Source organism: Triticum dicoccoides, chromosome 1B, assembly GCF_002162155.2.
Source record: "Triticum dicoccoides isolate Atlit2015 ecotype Zavitan chromosome 1B, WEW_v2.0, whole genome shotgun sequence".
Classification (NCBI taxonomy): domain Eukaryota; kingdom Viridiplantae; phylum Streptophyta; class Magnoliopsida; order Poales; family Poaceae; genus Triticum; species Triticum dicoccoides.
Window position 1 is genome coordinate 152900810 of NC_041381.1, and position 16659 is coordinate 152917468.

General features: G+C 42.8%; 1 pseudogene; it reads right to left on the bottom strand.

Moving 5' to 3' along the window:
• Positions 1 to 385: 385 nt before the first annotated feature.
• LOC119350247 lies at positions 386 to 3203 on the bottom strand (annotated as a pseudogene).
• Positions 3204 to 16659: the final 13456 nt, after the last annotated feature.

Here is a 16659-nt window from a genome sequence, read left to right on the forward strand (position 1 = left end):
ACACGCAAGATCATGGTGATACATAACAACTAGAGAGGAGAGTGTTGTCCATGTACCCTTGTAAACCGAAAACGAAAGCTTAGCACAACCACTACTAGGAAAAACCTTACCAGTAACTTGAATTTTTGAACTACCAGTAGAGTAGGTTCTCACGCTACTACTATGACGCTACAACTATTTTTTAGCAGTAGCGTGTGTTTTACCCCACGCTACAGCTAAAAAGTTAGTAGTCGCGCATCCAACCCACGCTACTACTATTCCTAACCCACGCTACTACTATTCCTAAGTACTAGTACAATGCCCTTCTTCCCCCACGCTACTGCTAAGTAATTAAAAGTTAAAAAAATAAAAGTTAGATGAAATATTTATGGATGGAAATCAAGACTCATCCGGTGCAAAGGTCACAGAACCATCTTAATAGCACTTACATTCTTAGCACTTGCAGCGTTCATGTATACAACATTGAAAATCTCAACTCAAAGAAATCATGAGATCCCATTTATACATCAGATGCACACAACCATCAAATAAACCTTCCCCAGCGTCCCACCACCAACCTAACTAGACCACTTCTCTAAATGTATCTACCAAGGCGTCGAGGTCATTCACCTCGGCAATCTCCAGACGGTGGCATCGAGGTCCTCCACCTCGACAACCTCCAGACGGTGGCGACAAGGTCCTCCACCTCGGCGACCTCAGGCGTCATAATCACCTGGACAATCATTTGTGTGACGCAGTCGCCGGACTTCACGGCGAAGTCCGTCTCCGAGTTGTTGAAGCGCACGATGCCCACCGGGTTGCGGTAGTCCGCGACGATCACCCCTGCGCCCACGTCGGGAAAGTGAAAACTGCTTGTTAGTTCTTGTCTTTGTGCAGATCTGGTAGGGTATTTTCTTCATTTATACATCTCTTTTAGTCTATTATGAATCTTTGAAACGGAAAGACACATACTAAATGCATACCCTAGCTATACATGTTCATGCTATCTTGTTCAACATTTATTGTTGCATGGATAGGGAAATAGACAACGAAGGACTTCAGAAAATCGATTCCCACTGTTTTTCAAAACAGGGAATAGGCAAAGTCTATTTTGAATTTTGATATTCCATGCCAACTTCAAGTATATATGCTACCATGTAATCTTGGAACGTGGATGAAAATGAGATTTCAAGCTTTGTCAACCTTACCATGACCAGTACTAAATGCTCTAGGCTGCTCAACCTTTCCTTGTAGGGAGCATTTCTTTCACCTAGTATCTCGTTGCTGGGCGGGACAAGGCAAAGAAAAACAAAGAAATTTGTAGTTACTAAATCATTAGCATTAATCAGTGCCTTTTGTTCTCGTTTGTTACAACATCAAGTTAGCCGATGTAAACAAAAGAAGCTAGACCAAACTAATACAGCTGCACCTTTAGATTATTTTTGATCTGTTACAAAAGAGGATCAAATTTAGAGAAGGAAGTTATTTGCCTACACTACCCTGGGTAGTAGCTCCGCCGCGGGGGTCATGTGTCGGTTGACTCACGGTGCTGGCCTATGCCTGTGGACCGTCCGGTGGCTGTTGGGCAACGGACGGCGGCGATGGTACAGAAGAGTTTTTGCAGCGCCTTGCAGCAGCTTACAGTGTTGATAAGGAAATAGTAAATCGTGTCGGTGTCATTGCCAACGAAGACATGACTAAAGAATTCAGACTTGGAATCATGTTGGAGAAATATGTTATTTGCAATTGCAAAATCACTTTCACAGTTTACAAAATTTGCCCGAGGGAAGGTTTACATACAAGTAAATCTATCAACCAATCAAGAAGCACAGAAAAGTTTAAAGAACAAACCTGCTTGAAGATCAAGCATCTGAATGAGCATAAATGTAATATTTACTCCAGCTACAGCAAATGGATATTCCCACAATGCTCTGTCACCATTTGCTTACAAAGGAGCTCCTCGAAGGATTTCTGCACAGAAAGTGCCTCATTGAGATTAATGAAAGGCCAAACATATAAAAATATAAATATTACCTATCTTAATAATTTGATAGTAAATATTATGCATTGCCGTTATTAGCGAAGGATCATTAGTTGTTCAATTTTCAAAGGAGGAAGGGTTCCATTGCTAGCTGAATAGTTTCGTATAACTTTATATTACATAAGTCCTTAGATTCTTCCCTGCTCTAGCTAAAAGAAAATCTTTGAAGCCTAGCAATTGGCGAGAAGCAGCGATGAATCTGAACCAGCACTTCAGTAAAGGGAATTGTACTCACAGGATAGTTCTTAGCTTAGTAAAGTAAATTCTCCAAGGAGATAAAACCTCCACCCCTGTAATTCCAGCAAAATATATGATTGCGGATCCAAAATTGAATTAAGAAATTATTTATTTCGTCAAGGGCATGTGTGGGAATGAAGGAACAAAACAATACCTGCAATCTGTGGATGGAGCTTTCCCTTGCCAGCCCATCTCCTTCCATTGATCTGATACTAGTCCTAGAAATTCAGTCCTAGGAAATGAAACATGCCAAAGGGCTTTGAGTGCTTACTAATGAATAAAAGGTGTGATGAATGGATTATCAAATGTAGCATCGAAATGTATGTTCAGGTTTGCTAGATTAATATAAAATATTAATAGTAATAGAAAACAAACTATAAGCAAGCATGTGCTGGTGCACTGCAGATCATTTGGGCAATTTACTCATGCCAAATATCACTTCCCTACTTCTACAGGCACGGTGAGTCCAACTAACTGATTTACTGAGTTACACACGTTCAACAAATCCTCATACCCCGGGGACATCATATTACTCTATTCTATTAAAGCAAACATGAGCACAATCATTTTGTTAGGTACCACACTATACAACGTCAGACAACACTGGCCAGCCTTGTATGAGCACAGCCAATTCCAGAGAGCAGTATTTGTTGGACCATCGTATTAGTCAGAAACAATTCATCCAGCGAAGGATATATCATGTCGTAATCTAAGCACAAGTATAATATAATGAAACATGACAGTTGCACTCGCTGTGATTTCAGTTATCCTTTGCATTCATGTTTGAAAAGTAATCGTGTGATTACTACATCAAATAATACCAAGCACTGTTCACCTGAATCGGGGTCAAATCGAAGAAAATGTGCGCGTTGCTGTCCCTCCTCTGCACGGAGACGCAGGTTGTGGCGGCCGGAGAGGTGGCGCAGGGCGAGGAAGGAGCCGCCATTCTGCTCCATGCGGCTCGCGGGCGCTGCCCTCCCCCGTCCCCCTCCATCCTCCCTCTTCCTCTTCCTACAGTGCCTACCTACGCACCGCGGTCAGCGCGGGATCCCCATGGCAGGCTCGGGCCGCGGCTTGATCCTGCCAGGCGGGATCCAGTCCTTCCTGCTGCCGGGTCGGACCTCCATGGAGGAGACGGCGACCATGGTGGTCGCAGCCCAGGTCGACGATGGCGCGCCGATGCCACCGTGGATCTGGTCTTGCTCGATTTGGGGCCTTCCCTCTTTCTCTTCGCTTGGAGAGAAGGAGAGGGTTGGAGCGCGGCATTGGAGGAAGAGGAGGCCGCCGGCGCTTGGGGGAGGAGGGGGCCACCGCCGGTGTGGTTGGGGTAGAGGAGAGCGGCGCGGGGGCGGTGGGTTTGGGGAATCGGCGAAGAATGTGGAGCGTGCGTGCGGATTCGTGTGGTGGCGGCGGCGCCGAGGAGATCGTGGGGAGCACTACTAGGAAAAGCATAGCAGCAGCGCGGATTTTGGGTGTAACTTGTAGTAGTAGTGTGTGTTGACACACGCTATTGCTATACTCCCTCCGTTCTAAATATAAGGTGTATTAGTTTTTTAAAAAGTTAACTGTTGTCTACGTTTGACCAAGTTTACAGGAAAATATATAAAGATTTATAATACTAAATATATGAAATGTAAAAATATAGTTCATGATGAATCTAGTGATAATGATTTGGTATTCCAGACATTGATATTTTTGTCTATAAACTTGGTCAAACTTAGAGAAGTTTGACTTTTTGGAAAAATAATACACTTTATATTGAGGAACGGAGGTCCTCAAGTTTATAGACAAAAATATCAATATCTGGAATACCAAATCATTATCACTAGATTCATCATAAACTATATTTTTATATTTTATATATTTAGTATTATAAATCTTTATATATTTTGCTGTAAAGTTGGTCAAACATAGATAACAGTTGACTTTTTCAAAAACTAATACACCTTATATTTAGGAACGGAGGGAGCACATGGTTAGCTGTAGCGTGCGTTGCAAACAGCGCTACTGCTAATTAGCTGTAGCGGGTCTTATACCCCGCGCTAATGCTATTACTTTCAAAAACAAAAAAAATCTCGATCCCGTGCGTGCTGTCAATGGCAGCAGTGGTAAAATCTAGCGATGATTGGCGTCGCCGGAGGCATGAACGGACAGCGGAAGACCAGATCCAGCAGTGGCTGTTGGAGATGGCCCGTTTCTATGGCAGAGCCAAGCCGCGGCGTGGGGCTCCTCTTCCCGACCATGCCAGATAGCTCCGGGTTATCCATGGTGATGACCTGCACGGGCATGGATATGGGAGGGTGAGTCAAACCAGAGGGAGAGAGAGAAAAGGAAAACCGAGGGAGAGAGGAAGGTGATATAGGGAGCAGCGGAGCTAGTCATCGGTGGCGAGGTGCTCCGGTGTGGTGGCGCAGGGCGGTGGCCTCCTAGACGTCGGTGGAAGACCGGCGAGCTCCTAGATGCCGGTGGCGCGAGGCGGCGGCCTCTTTGGGCGCCATGGAGGAGGATGGGTGCATGGGCAAGAGGTCCATATGAGAGCGTGTGAAAAGTGAGAGAAGAGAGTGGTGGACGAGAGGAGGGATTTGGGGGAGGAGATGGGGATTCGACCGAGGATATGGCGACTTCACCTACCTCGTACTTAGTAGTAGCGAGGGGTATAAAACCGCGCTACTACTATCAACTTAGTAGTAGTGCGGATTTATACCCCTCGCTACTACTATGGCATGTGTCGGGGGGCACGATAGAGACCGCTTAGTAGTAGCGAGGGTTAAAAACCCGCGCTACTGCTAATTAGCAGTAGCGCTTTTTTTTGTGACGCGCTGCTGCTAAGATTCTGTGTATAAGGTTTTCCCTAGTAGTGGAGGGGAGCTCGACCGAGGGGTCGGGGTGAGGTTCGTTAGAGAGAGATTTTCTTAGGGGTTCGCGAGAGAGAGTGATGGGTGGGAGTGGATCAAGGTGGATGGTGCAGCAGTGGACACGCCTTAGCAGTAGCAAGGGGTGTCTCACCCGCGCTACATCTATTCACTTAGCAGTAGCGCAGGCAGTAAAACCTGCGCTACTCCTATGGCCTATTCGTGGGAGCTATTTACTAGTAGCGCGTTTTTTCTTCATGCACTACCTCTAATATTTACTAGTAGCGAGGGGTTAATACAGCGCGCTACTAGTAATTAGCAGTAGCGTGGGTCAAAGTAACGCGCTATTAGTAAGCGTCTACCTATAAGCTATTTCCTAGTAGTGAACGTGGTTGATGTAGTCGTACGTCTTCACGATCCGACCGATCAAGTATGGAACGTACGGCACCTCCGAGTTCAGCACACGTTCAGCTCGATGACATCCCACGAACTCCGATCCAGCAGAGCTTTGCGGGAGAGTTTCGTCAGCACGATGGCGTGATGACGGTGTTGATGATGCTACCGATGCAGGCCTTTGCCTAAGCACCGCTATGATATTACCGAGGTGGAATATGGTGGAGGGGGGCACCGCACACGGCTAAGAGATCAATGATCAATTGTTGTGTCTAGAGGTGCCCCCCTGGCCCCGTATATAAAGGATCAAGGGGGAGGGGCGGCCGACCAGGACGAGGCACGCCAGGGAGGAGTCCTACTCCCACCGGGAGTAGGACTCCCTCTTTTCCTAGTTGGAGTAGGAGGGGGGAAGGAAGGGAGAGAGGAGAGGAAGGAAAGGGGGGGCGCCGCCCCCCTCCTTGTCCAATTCGGACTAGAGGCGGAGGGGGCGCGCGGCTTGCCCTGGCCGCCCCTCCTCTTCTCCACTAGGGCCCATGGGGCCCACTAAATCCCCCGGGGGGTTCCGGTAACCCCCCCCCCGGTACTCCGGTATATGTCCGAAACCTTTCGAAACACTTCCGGTGTCCGAACATAGTCATCCAATATATCGATCTTTACGTCTCGACCATTTCGAGACTCCTCGTCATGTATGTGATCATATCCGGGACTCCAAACTACCTTCGGTACATCAAAACACAAAAACTTATAATATCGATCGTCACCGGACTTTAAGCGTGCGGACCCTACGGGTTCGAGAACTATGTAGACATGACCGAGACACGTCTCCGGTAAATAACCAATAGCGGAACCTGGATGCTCATATTGGCTCCTACATATTCTACGAAGATCTTTATCGGTCAAACCGCATAACAACATACGTTGTTCCCTTTGTCATCGGTATGTTACTTGCCCGAGATTCGATCGTCGGTATCTCAATACCTAGTTCAATCTCGTTACCGGCAAGTCTCTTTACTCGTTACGTAATGCATCATCCCTCAACTAACTCATTAGCTACATTGCTTGAAAGGCTTATAGTGATGTGCATTGCCGAGAGAGCCCAGAGATACCTCTCCGACAATCGGAGTGACAAATCCTAATCTCGAAATACGTTAACTCAACATGTACCTTCGGAGACACCTGTAGAGCCCCTTTATAATCACCCATTTATGTTGTGACGTTTGGTAGCACACAAAGTGTTCCTCCGGTAAACGGGAGTTGCATAATCTCATAGTCATAGGAACATGTATAAGTCATGAAAAAAGCAATAGCAACATACTAAACGATTAAGTGCTAAGCTAACGGAATGGGTCAAGTCAATCACATCATTTCCTAATGATGTGATCCCGTTAATCAAATGACAACTCATGTCTATGGCTTGGAAACTCAACCATCTTTGATCAACGAGGTAGTCAAGTAGAGGCATACTAGTGACACTATGTTTGTCTATGTATTCACACATGTATTATGTTTCTGGTTAATACAATTCTAGCATGAATAATAAACATTTATCATGATATGAGGAAATAAATAATAACTTTATTATTGCCTCTAGGGCATATTTCCTTTAGGTACTTGTTCTGGATGATGTCGAGCCAGAGGCCATTGTGACCTTGCGAGATGCGCCAGAGCCATCAGGATAGGAGGGCGATATTCATGCGCTTAGAGCACATGATACCGAGGCCTCCTTGTTCCCTGGGCATGTAAATTTCAGGCCAGCTGATCATATGGTATTTCTGCTTATTGTTGTCGCCTGCCCAATAGAAACGAGACTGGACTTTGGCGATCTCATGGTGCAGAGTCTCGTGAAGGCTGTAGAAGCTCATGAGCAACAAGAGGAGGCTGGAGTGGGATGAGTTAATGAGAATTGTCCGATCCACCTTTGACAACCATCTACCCTGCCAGGGCCCGATGACGGGAAAATGGCGGGCGTGAAACACGCGTCCACATCATTGATACAGAGTAAAATTTAAATGCATAAAATAAGGGTAGAATCAAACATTGCAGGTACTTTATTTCCAGAACTCTTACATTTACATAAAAACTCTGTTAATTACATCTCCGAAAAGAAAACCCCTGATTAAGAATTCCAACTATCCTATTACATAGAATTGCAACACATGACCACTAGAAAATGATAAATAAAAAACCGCTCCTCCTCGTTGTCGTTGACGCCGGTGTGCTCGGGGGAGCATCCTTGATCTTCTTCAAGTTATCATGTGTTTTGTTCATTTATATTTTTACCCTTGTACTATTATGAGTAGTACATAGAGTACGAGTGCAATGTGTGCTTTTGCAGATATCTAATTTGTGTAGTCGACTTAACCAACATATGCTAGTATGACCATGCGGCTATCTTAATCAACTTTCAGGTCATTTCATTTTAAGGAGTGATGAGTCGACTAGTAGAGTATCCACTTAATACATGCATGCTACATCTTTTATTGACGCATATATAACCATGCATGCGATGATGGTATATGATTTAATCCATGTTAGCCTATATGCTCTAGATTTCATATTTTTAGATATGTAGGATTATATTTTTTACTTAACCTACACACATTCATTTTCTTTTATGGGCATATTTTATTTTAGTGCAAAATGAGACAACTAACATTTTTATTATCTCATGTTTACACATTAGATTTCACTTAGCATATTCTATATGCATTAGAGTATGCTCATTTCATAATCTATATGACAGACGTATGTGATGTTTATACCTCCATGTTTGTATTACTACTGACGTGGCATAGCATGTATGTCCGCAGTGTAACCAACAAGAGGCTTTAAACATAATTTGGCGAGCATCCAATTTATACATTTTCATGCTCTAGATTGAAGGTACACGCACAATTTACATTGTCTTGTTTTGTGCAACTCCAACAAATGAAGAGTGCATTTTTGTAAGCGCATATTTATTCTATGATTTTATGTAGCTGGTTATATGGTGTTTGGGTATGTTCCATATTTGTTTTCCCCGAGCTTTACCTTTGCGTCGCTCTCATTTATGATGGAAGGGAGAATATGTCCTCCTTAGTGTGGGCCGCCATGATCAACCAAGGAGTGAAATTTATCCTCTTTGACATAATCGCACTTTGGCTCGCATCATGATGATCAGCCAAAGGCAAAGATGACAAGATGGAATTATATGTTGTATGCTCCTTGATTTGTATCATGATGATCCGCCAAGAAGTATTTTCTTTTCTGCTCTTAAACATATTCGCGCTTTGACTTGTATCATGATAATCAGCTAAGGCGAAATGTCAAGATGGGGCTATATGGAGAATGCTCCTTGGTTTGTATCACAATGATCAACCAAGGACAAATTTTCTTCTCTTAAATATAAGTGCTCTTTGACTCGTATCACGATGATCAGCCAAGGAGTATTTTGTTGCTTTTAAACATATTCACATCTTGACTTGTATCATGATGACCAGCCAAGGCGAAATGTCAAGGTAAAAATATGTGAAATATGCTCCTTGGTTCGTATCGCAATGATCAACCAAGGGTAATTTTCCTCTCTTGAACATAATTGCTCTTTGGTTCGTATCACGATGATGAGCCAAGGCAAAATGTCAAGATGAGGCTATATGGCGAATGCTCCTTGGTTTGTATCACAATGATCAACCAAGGGAAAATTTCCTCTCCTAAACGTAACTACTCTTTGGCTCGTATCACGATGATCAGCCAAGGCAAAATGTCAAGATGAGGACACATGAGGTATACTTCTTGGTTTGTATCACAATGATCAACCAAGAAGAAAGATGAATATGATGAGAGACATGCGGAGGAGCAAGAAGATTAGAGGAGGATCATAATTCCCACCTTGTCTACCTTCCTCAGGTTCCTCCTGAACGGCGGCCTTGCAACAGCAGCAACAGCGTATATGTGGATGAGAACAGCAGCGGCAGCACAACAACAGCAGTGATGAAAAGAGCGCAGCAGCGTGCGGCCAGAGAATCAAGAATTGGACCCTTAAGAGAAGCCCGTATGATGGTATTTATAGGAGGGAGCAGCACATGGATCAACTTGGGCACGCACCCACGTTCTGGAGGTCATGGGATCGTGCGAGTGGGCTGCGTTTTCTTTCCTTTTGTTTATTTCTTTAATCCTAGTTGACTCAACTATGGGAACGTGGGAGTCCTTGCATGCTTCTTTTTTTTATTTCCTTTCTTTGATTAATTGCTCTTTGACCAAGCTTTGAACCGGCCACTGGCCTAGTTAACCCATGTAGTTTTTTATCAACGTGTGGGCTTGGACGCTAGCCCATCAGTTTGCTTGTGATGATTAGCTGATCCATGCAACCTTGTAAATTAGTCTCACCCACTATGCATGTATCTACGTAGACATTTGTATAAATGAGCTGATCATGACTAATTGAAATTGTTTTCTTTTTTTGGAAAATTCATTCCATTTTCTTTGTCGTGCCATAAAAAAAAGAGATATGCAAATATTTTTTTTATGGACAATTATATGATGGCATGGCGTTTTCTTCTTATTTCCTTAAACATATATATCAACGCACGTTTTATTTTATCCATCGCGTTGATATTTCACATGATCGATGGAATAGGCCTCGCATTTGCCTTACGGTCGATATTTCGGAAACATTATAATTTTATGTAGGTATTTAACAACCGCATTTGGTGACGGCGTGCATGGATGAAGCTTATGTGTGATTTTAAATGGGACAAATATTTCATGAAGATTTTCATTCACTTTGCAAAATTTCCAGATATCAAATATATTTTGACTTTACCATTTCCTTTTTTTTGCAGGTAAGACTTTATCATATTTTGATAATAGATATCACTCTGTATTTTATTTCGGCGAAATCCCGTGTCAACAGATGCCCCTCAAGTTCTGGAAGCGAATATTTCTTTGATTCACTTTCAGAACTCGAAAATATATATGTAGCCATATTCCGTTTCACATATATTTCTTTGATTCAATTTTTTTAGTGTAGGTGACACACTTATTCTGTTTAAAATATCCAGTTAGATATTTATCTAGCCTTGCCTTTTGAAAGTTTGTTAGTCCCTTCATTGGATAAGGACTCAATCTTGAAAATTTGTTACAAGACGCTGGCCTTCCGCCATGTAGTTGCGTCCGGCCGGAGCGCATACCACTCCTTATATATATCTGCTACCTATCGTCTTGCAAGGGGACTCTATTTACCTCACGCATAACTCCTGCCAAAAGTCCAGATCCTTTTTATGAGTGGCCTGCTATTCTTTGGACTACTAGGTACGCATTGATGTGCAATCATTGATTGTCTTTTTCTCATCATTCTCTCAGATGATTCTCATCTCTAATTCCCTTTCCTTTCTATGTATGAATAAGATTAGCATCGGCCGCTGAAGCCCAGATCTTATGTTGGTAAGTTTGTACTTAATTCATTCAAATAGACATCTACGTACATGATTTACGTCCTCAGATTGCCTCTTGATTTTTTGTTCCCTCAACATTGCAGGAAGGTTTAGGTACAATTGGCAAAACAACCATATTTTAGTTTCGGACGTATACCTGCTCTCTCTTTAGGTACTATACATACTGTCCTATTTTCTTCTTATACATATTCCAGCATCACAGATTGGATGAATAATTTATAGATGAATCCATGCACGTAGCCTGCCTTTAGGCCACGAATGATTGTGCATCTTGTCCCGTATGTATACGGAAATTTGGTCTTGCAATGACGTGCCGACAAGTTATATACGAACTTGGTCCAACGTACAATTGCATAGATCAATTTTATTTTATATATTTAAAATGTTCGTTTTAAAGATCAAACGTATACCCTTCTCACAGTTGGCGTGCCGGCAAGTCGATATGAACTTGGCCCGACGTACAAACTGTGAGATCTGTCATACAATCAACGAAACTCCCTTTTATTCATGCGGGAATTATCAACTCTTTCCAAGTTTATATAAGATGCTTGTTTGATCACACGTATATCTTTTTCACAGTTGGCGTGCCGGCAAGTTTTCATGAACTTAGCCCGACGTACAAACTGTGAGATCAATGTTTTATTTATTAGATGGCCGTTTAAAGAAGCAAACTTATATCTTCCTCACAGTTGGCGTGCCGGCAAGTTTATATGAACTTGGTCCGACGTACAAACTGTAGAGCTTAATTTATATATAAGATGCTCATTTTAAGGCTACACACATATATATATCCTTCTCACAGTTGGCGTGCAGGCAAGTTTATATGAACTTGATCCGACGTACAAACTGCGAGATCAATGAGACTTCTCTTTATTTGATGCAAGAATTACCAACATTTCAAGGTTTTGCATATATCAACTTTTTTCAAAGTTTTGCATCCATCAACCCTTTCAAAGTTGACACGTATCTCTTTTTTAGGATAATTCATTTTGCTGGTATTTGACCTTTGCATAATTTTTTAGCACTAATAGTCATCATCACTTTTTGTAGAGTGCAAATCCTTTCCTCTTCATCAGGGGCTGGCTTCGCTCGGACTATTGCCTCCGTGGTAAAATTTCCATTCATTTACCATGGTCACTTGTTTTTGCTGTTTTGAACATGACCTATAACTGTACCAACACACGTATATTTTTCTTGTATAGAGATGGCGCAGAATTCGCCCACGGTTCCCTCACATCGACTATCCCTTGTCGAGCTAGCCAAGCAATAGAAACTATATGAACCTAGCTTTGATGACCAAGACTGTCCCATAGTTAAAGCTATAAGTATACCAAAGGGTGAACTCGACTACGGCCCTCGCGGTTGGCGAGCGAGACAGTCCAAACTAGCTTACTCATATTACCCATTGGCGGCTTCACCGTGAACTGATACAGCTTTCTGTCTGGGTACTAGGATGGTATCCAAAGGTCTGACTTGGGAACGTCATGATATTGAGTATATGCCCCGTCCTTCAGGTTATAATGAATGGGGGGCAAACATCTTACGAAATCATTCTTTTTCCTTAAAAGGACTTGGTGAAGGTTCAGATTACCTATGTGGAGCCATTTACTGCTCTTTGGGTGATTATTCTATTTCACCTGCTTTGCTAAGATCTCTGTTAGAAAAATGGAATCCAAAAACCAACACGTTCCTATTCTCATGTGGTGAACGTACTATTACACTCCTTGATATGTATCAAATGGCTGGTCTTCCTCTGGATGGAGACTTATATGAAGAATTTATCCCACCAGAACATGCACTAGACCCCTCCCTTTGCCAATTCCCTGACTTCTTACCGGACCTATTATCCGCACATGATCAGCTTGCCAAGAACAATGGCGGTCACGTGACTTTCCAGGTCTGGTGTGACTATTTTCACAACCGGCGAGACCTTTCCGTTCCTTTCGCGTCTCTTCGTGAGGTCCGCTTGTATGTCGCGGCGTACATTGCTGTTTGGTTGTGCTACTTTGTTGTCATTGGCGGGGAAGCCTACATTCGCGCTGGCGTCCTTGTGATGGCGTCCTGGATCGCTCTAGGGCGTCAAATTTCATTAGCTCCACCAGCATTTTGTTCTATCTATTTTTCGCTTCGTCGCATTGGCACCCATCCTGTAGGACCATGTTACCGGATTAGGGGATGGCCCGTCCATTTCATTATTGGCTGGATGGGGGTTTATCTGAAGAATGTATTTGGTAAACGAGCAAAAGTGAGCAAATTCCCAACTCCTAAGCTTTGTCCAGGGAAATTATCTATGGTGGGAACTATGTTTAGGATTCCACACGATTTTAGCCCTGAAAAGGCGCATGATTTCTTCGAGAAACACAAGAATATTGTGTGGTACCCCTCAAATTTCTCTGACTTGGCTAGCACTCGTTGGCTGCAAAAAGCATTCACCATTTCCATCCGTCGAGGGATGCTACCGTGGAGAAGGTCCGATTATGATGACGACTTGTGCATTGTTGAGCCATATCATCCTGACCGGGTGGCTCGACAATTCAAATCGGATCAGAAAGTACCATATACTCCATTGCGCAGTTTATATATAATAGATGACATTAGTGTTGCTTATGCACACTGGTGGCATTTATTGCGCTCGAATCCGAAACAGCCTCACTATATTCCCAACAAAGATTTTGTGGGCAATTCCTCAGTGGCATGGACAAACTGGTGGACCATTTTCATCCAACCTTTCACCAGCGTTCTAGGCTAGCTTCGTCAAGGTAACATGCACGGGCGAGATTCCTATGAAGAAAGGCTAGCCAAATATGTGAATAATGGGAAGAAACATATTTTTCCTCGCAAGATTTTGGAAGGGGATCTTGTCGTAGTAAAGAGGGTGTCTGCTGAACGGCAAGAGGAATATCTTGCAGCTATTGAGGCGAGAGAAATGTCGGCAGTGAATCATTGGAGGGACATCTTAAGAGGTTACCACTTGGATAACAATGCCCCGCCACCTTTGTTGCAACAGGTAATATATATACGTATTTTTTTACTATTATGCGCCAACACCACTATTTACTGACTGATATTATTATTTTTTGCTATTTTTTAGAAGCGGAAAAAATAATCCAAATGATGTTGCTGCAAGTTCCTCTTCCAATCCCCGGCCACTTATAAACGTGACAGTATCAGGCACACGTTTAAATGCAAGGAAGGAGGGTACTGACATTTTGGTTGATAGGGACTCAGAGGAACCTAGTCCAAATGCAATAATCTCTTCCGGTGGGGAGGAAAGACCTGTTGTAAAAAGGAAGATTGAAATTTCTCTTGGAGAAAGCCCATGTAATCTTGACGAGTTGGTTGATTTTATGCATGAACTTGACGATATAGGGACTGATGATAATGTCATAGGTTCTGATCTATCATTTGAGGATTTTGATATATCAGAACCCTCTCTTAATCTTCCAACTCCCCCTACGTATCTATACTCAGGCGTGGCCTCGCAGGCTGATATTTCAAACATTTCGCCTATCTCTACGCACGGTAGCTTTATCGTACCCTGTATCTTTTTTTATTTATTAATTTCATTGCAGTATCATTTATCTTGCCGCTCCTTCTTATCGCCAGGTGGTGCGGAAGGAGCTTCTAATCTCGTCAGTGGCGAGGAAATAATTACACAAATTTCAGCGCCACCCATGGATATTTCCGCTATTACCAAGCCCATTCTGGACGCTATCGACTTGTTGTTGAAGAATGCTTTTGAAGCCTTAGATGCCCCAACATTAACAGATTCTCAATGCCATGAGATTTTTCAGGCAGTTCGGTCGATGCTCCCTACTGGTGATATTGTTCCCCAAATTGCCCCTGTCCGTGCGGCTTGGGAAAAATTTGTTTCGATATCAGATACAGTGCAAGAAACCCGCAGAACCATTGAGGATCAGTCAAAGCAAAAGTCTGAATTTGTTACTGCAGCAGAGAGCAGGGCTGAATCCATTGAAGCGTCTCTGAAAACTTCAGCGGAAGAGATGTCATCCATGCTGGAGGAAAAAGCTGAGAAGAAGGAATGTGTGGAGGCCCTCTCTGCTCAACTGCAAGAAGCTATTGCTGAGTTGCTTACAACTGAAGAAAGGGTCAAGCAACTAGAGTCAGACCGTTCCGCCAAGCAAGCTGAAGCCAAGAAGTTGCATGAAGATTTGCTCGAAGCTAATGTGAAAGCTTCCGAGGAATTGGAGGCTCTTAAAGGGAAGACATCGACGCTGGAGGACAAAGCCAAGTCTATTATTATAAGTCTGAAGGACTGACGCTCCATGTCCAACTGAGTTTTTTTTATTTGGCCCTCAATAAATTAGACATGTCGTCTGTTTACATTTCCTACTCAGACTTGCATAAGGCGGCCAATCAGCGAACCCATTTTCTCGTGTCTTCTCACACGCCAATAGCACCATTCGCGTATGTTTGCATGGGATTTATTCAGGTGTACTGATGGACTATGCAATGTTATTCATATAGCGCTGCTTTCTATGTGGAATGGATACTCCGTGCTAATTGCATAAACTAGCTTGGGCCCCTTTATTTATTTACATTTTTTTAAGCCTTATTACTTTATTTCATTGTTCATTTTTATCTTTTACAAATTTATTCATATATTTTTATATACACTGCCCTTTTGTACAACAGTTTAAGCTTATGTGAATTTGGAGTCATCATTTTTTTATGCCATAGTTTAACTCGTAGGATATCGGAGTAAAATTTTATGTGTCCTTATCTTTGCATCACAGTTTATACTCGTAGGTTGTTGGAGTAACTTTATTTTCTGGTGTGCCCCAGTTTATACTCTTGAGGGTATGGAGTACACTTGATGATTTCTTTTCTTTGCATCACAGTTTATACTCGTAGGTTGTTGGAGTAATTTTTTTGTGCCCCAGTTTAGACTCGTGAGGGTATGGAGTGAGTTTTTTCCTTATATGCCCCAGTTTAGACTCATGAGGGTATGGAGTGTATTTTTTTATGCATAATAACGCTTAAGGAATTTCCCATTTACCGGTGCCAGTGAGTATTTCCCATCTGGTGATATGATCCTATACGCGTCGCTAGAATAAACCTCTTTTATGACAAAAGGCCCTTCTCATTTCGGTTCAAATTTTCCTTTCATCCGCCGCGTGATATTCATGGGACGAATGACCGCGAGTACTAGATCTCCTTGTTTGAACGACCTTCTTTTGACTCGTTTGTCGAATGCTCGCGACATCCTAGCTTGGTATGCCTCAAGATTTTGCAAAGCTTGAAGTCGTCTTCCTTCTAGTCTTTCCAATTCATCGAGGCGTAATTGTACTAATTTTTCCTCCGACAATTTTTCATGTGTAGCGACTCTCAGTGACGTGATCTGTACCTCCAAAGGTAGAACAACTTCTCCTCCAAATACTAAGGAATAAGGTGTCATTCCTGTGCGTGTTGTGGTTCTATAAGCCCACAAGGCTTCAAGAAGCTTTTCATGCCAGTCACGCTTATTTTTTGATACAACTTTCTTTAGTAACTTGCAAAGAGTTTTGTTGAAAGCTTCTGCTTGTCCATTGGCGGCTGGGTTATATGCCGTGGAATAATGATGGTCTATCTTAAATTTTGAGCATAATTTCTCCACTTGTTTGTTTTTAAAAGGAGTTTCATTATCAGACATAATCCGAGAAGGAACGCCAAAGCGATAAATGAGTTGTGTTCTTATAAAATGTTCTACATTTTCCGCTTTGTC